General features: G+C 40.8%; 1 non-coding gene across 1 annotated transcript; it reads left to right on the top strand.

Moving 5' to 3' along the window:
• Positions 1–2,561: 2,561 nt before the first annotated feature.
• On the top strand, positions 2,562–2,644 carry trnal-uaa (transfer RNA leucine (anticodon UAA)). The gene has a single exon. It is a non-coding gene; the product is annotated as a tRNA-Leu (tRNA).
• Positions 2,645–3,791: the final 1,147 nt, after the last annotated feature.

The raw sequence follows: 3,791 nt of genomic DNA on the forward strand, positions 1-3,791 counted from the left end.
TCACTTAACTCTGTTTTTGTTTTGAAGGCAACAACGCCTCAGGACCTCGTGACCTTCAAAAAGGGGGGATATGTAGCGGCAATGCTTGTTAATAAGACAGAATTAGGCGTTGGTATGCTGTCCTAAAGGAGGCCCCATCTCACCCTCCATCTCTGTGGTGCAGCCACAGAGAAAGTATTCATGCAGGCTGATTTAAGATGTTTTCTTTTGATAAGGAACAAGCTCCCAGACGGGGATGCACTTAGCTAAGCCTGGCTATCATGATCAATGGTCATCCATTGGTGCCTATCAGTCTAGAGAGTGCCGAATGGACATCTGGACTGCATTCCTAAGTGTCAAGAGTAAGTGACTTATATCTCATCTTGACCAACCAATCAGGGACTGGCAGGGCGTGGTAATACCACGTGGGTCTCCAATGCCCGCCAAACTCTCAACCAATCAGCACACATCTGGGTCTTGGTCAAAAAGGGAGCGCAAGCTCAGATCGGGGCTCTCCTTGGCCATTTTCGCGCATCCTCAGAGACAATCACGTGACAACTGCTGTTGTCTGCAAAAGGACTTGGACTTTGTTCTAAGCGCGAGGCCGAGGATCCCGTACGTACTCAGAATTCTACCAACGTGAATGCTCCACTTGATCAACGGCAGCCTACAGTTGGACCCTCGTCGACAACCTGAATAGCTTATTCAGAAGCAGCGCTGGACCGGGAACGAACCAGCTTCTTCCCAGGCAAAAGAGTGACTTGTGAGGACTCACGGTCACACTCTTTGCATAGAGACTTTCTACTAGCCAGCGGGACTCCTGGTAGATCCCCTCGGAGCAACGACTGCCCTGTGCGCCGCAGTCAGATTCCTCCGCCCGTCCTACTCTGAGCTGCACCTTGACTGGTTGGCCGGTAGCTAGAGGACGCCGACACAATGCCCATTGGACAACCGCTGCAACAGAGGCTGGAACAGAGCCTGTCAGCTGGTTTGGTGTTCGTGCCAGGAGATTCCAAATCCATACACAGTGGATAAGCAAACCCCATGTTCTACATTGCGTCTCGAGAATTCAATTGTACCTCAACACAAGTGGTTATCAATTTAATTCATGAGTAATGTATTTACTTCCGAGTTTAGAGTAACAGTGGGTAATAACACTGGTTAGCGATTTGGTAACCGAACGATATATATTGACATATATTCTCTGTTGTGTATCTCTTTGTGTTTGCATCTCTTCGAGATTATATACCTTGTATATTGATAACCCTCACAGCAAGGTCTGCCACTCGTATCCAGGCAGACTAGTATATCTTTGGTGCACAATTTATATTAATAAATGTATCTCGTGTATTGAACCCGTGTGTGTGCGTTGTTAGTTGTTCTGACGATTTATTTTCTAAAAGCTACAACGAACAACCTCGTGATTACTGTTACAATTAATAATTGTCTCAGTAAACCCATCAAACCACTACACTATTGAGCCATGAAGAAGACCCACCTGTCCCAGTGTATTACCTGTAGTGTTACTTTCAGAAAATCATAAAAAAATAAAGAAAGAGGCCACAGCCACAGCAAGGTTGTATGAGGTTAGGGGCCCTGTCTGGTGTGTAAAACATATGGTTTCAGCAGTGTGGCTGTTGTATTTGAATTACTATTGAGCCATGAAAAAGACCCACCTATCCCAGTGTATACCTGTAGTGTTATCTTCAGAAAATCATAAAAAATAAAGGTTCCACAACCCAAAACAAAGCTGGAAAAAGTCAGAAGACCTGCTTAGTGTGCAAAACACTTACTTGCAGCATTGTGGGTGCTGTGATTTAAATGCTATTGGTTTGTGAACAGAATATCCCTATCCCAGTGCATTGTGCCATATTAAATAAAAGCACGAGAAAAAGAGATTCAGAACGCAAAGCTGTGTCAGTGTTCTGTGTAAAATATCGGTTTGAACATCATGGGAGCTGTTTTTAATGAGCTGCTGAGTAAAGAATATTTTAATCTTCCTGCTGTCAGTAGTATTGTCAATATAGTTGACCCTTACCTGAATGAAAACAGGGCGTAAAGGAAGGGTTTCAGAAATCAAACAAAGCTTTATTCCTGTGCTTACAGTCTGGGTAATTGGAGACTGCACTGTTCTGCTTCCTATGGTCATATACAGGTTATTCGCACGAAGCCGTATTGAACAGTATTTCTTGCGTTGTGAACGTCTGTACACAGCGGTCCTCCAGGTTCCAGTAAGTGCGTAATTATGCATCGATGAAAAACCGGAGGTTTAAAAAAAGATAATTAGCCCACTGATAGTTTGATGTAGATGCTGTGGAAATATCCACAAGTCTTGGTCTTTAAAATGCATTTGGTTTGACGGCGTTCTGTGCTTCCATTGGGAAGATATGGACAAAAGAATATTCGTGCTCGGTCAAAAAAATGTCATAAAAATGAAAAAGTAAAGGCTGAGAAAGCATTCACAATGTATTTTATACACAAAGGAAGTATTCTCGCAACTCTAAGAGGTTTCGTGGTTTAATTTTTTTTTAATTGTTGAATCATATTTAAATGTTAAACAACTGAAGAGCATGTTGCTGTAGACCAGGATGGCCGAGTGGTTAAGGCGTTGGATGTAAGATCCAATGGACAAATGTCCACGTGGGTTCAATCCCCACTCCTGGTAGTGTTGTAATAAGTTTTAAGTGACAGAACACTTTGATGATTTACACTCTATTTAAATATGAATTTAATAAATTTCAGTTCAGTTCTCTTCACTCCCACTCCCTGGCATAACTGAGCTCTCACTATCGCATACTGAAGGCTTTACATGCATTAGCTGTGATTCAGTTCCCAATAAAGACGGAATCAAACAGTTTGTTCTGTCTCTCATGGTGATCCTCTTCTCGATCCAAATGAAATGTTTAATATGATGCCTCGAGGAAAATAAAAGGAGTGGATTTCCACCTGTAATGATGGATGCCCCATCAAACATTTTGTAACATCCCCGGAAGATTATACAGTAGAATCCTGGTTTGTGGCTTAAATTCAAGGTAAACAAGACTAAGGAAACGAGTTGGAAACTTGATGTCGAACTGGAATTTAAGTACCCGGAATATTTCACTACATTGGGCAATATGTGCCAGAGAAGAGCACTTTAAATCCCTTCGATAGCTCAGTTGGTAGCGTGGCTGATTGTATTAGAAACAGTTTGGAATCCTTAAGTCGCTGTTTCGACTCCAGCTCGAAGAAAGGTGTTTTTGTGAACTTTAATCAAATAGTTAAAATAGCAAATCTTTTTCACTCAGACGTTGATCAAAAGCTCAATAAACAATGAAGCAGAGGCTCTTGTTCCGAATTCAGCTAACATCTGGTTGTCTTGTTTTGGCAAATATCTTATCTTTGAATTAAGGGACTACGCTGTCTGATTTGTAATTCAAAAGTAGATACAAATGTCACTGTTTTCAAAGGATAGGTACTTAATTGGCTTTATGATTTAGTATTGATTTTGTATCATTATATTATTACGTTTGTGCTTTTTGTGTTTTTTATCATATTGTGAACTTATTTTTTTAACAAATGCTTACAAAGGCAAACACAGCACACATCTGTTTATACCAGTGGTGAATTGTACATTTTTATTAAGTACAATCTACTGTATTTTTAGAAAAAAATGGCATACTGTGCAGGATATGTTGCAGAAACACAACCTGATATTTTCATAATTATTATTTTAATCATTTGACAAGTATGAGGTCCCGGATCCAAATCTTCAGTTATGATTTTTTTTAAAGTGATATCTTCTCTTCCTCTCGTGGAAATCACAAGATGTG

Source organism: Lepisosteus platostomus, chromosome 5 (genome assembly GCF_059453375.1).
Source record: "Lepisosteus platostomus isolate fLepPlt1 chromosome 5, fLepPlt1.hap1, whole genome shotgun sequence".
NCBI classification, from domain to species: Eukaryota; Metazoa; Chordata; class Actinopteri; order Semionotiformes; family Lepisosteidae; genus Lepisosteus; species Lepisosteus platostomus.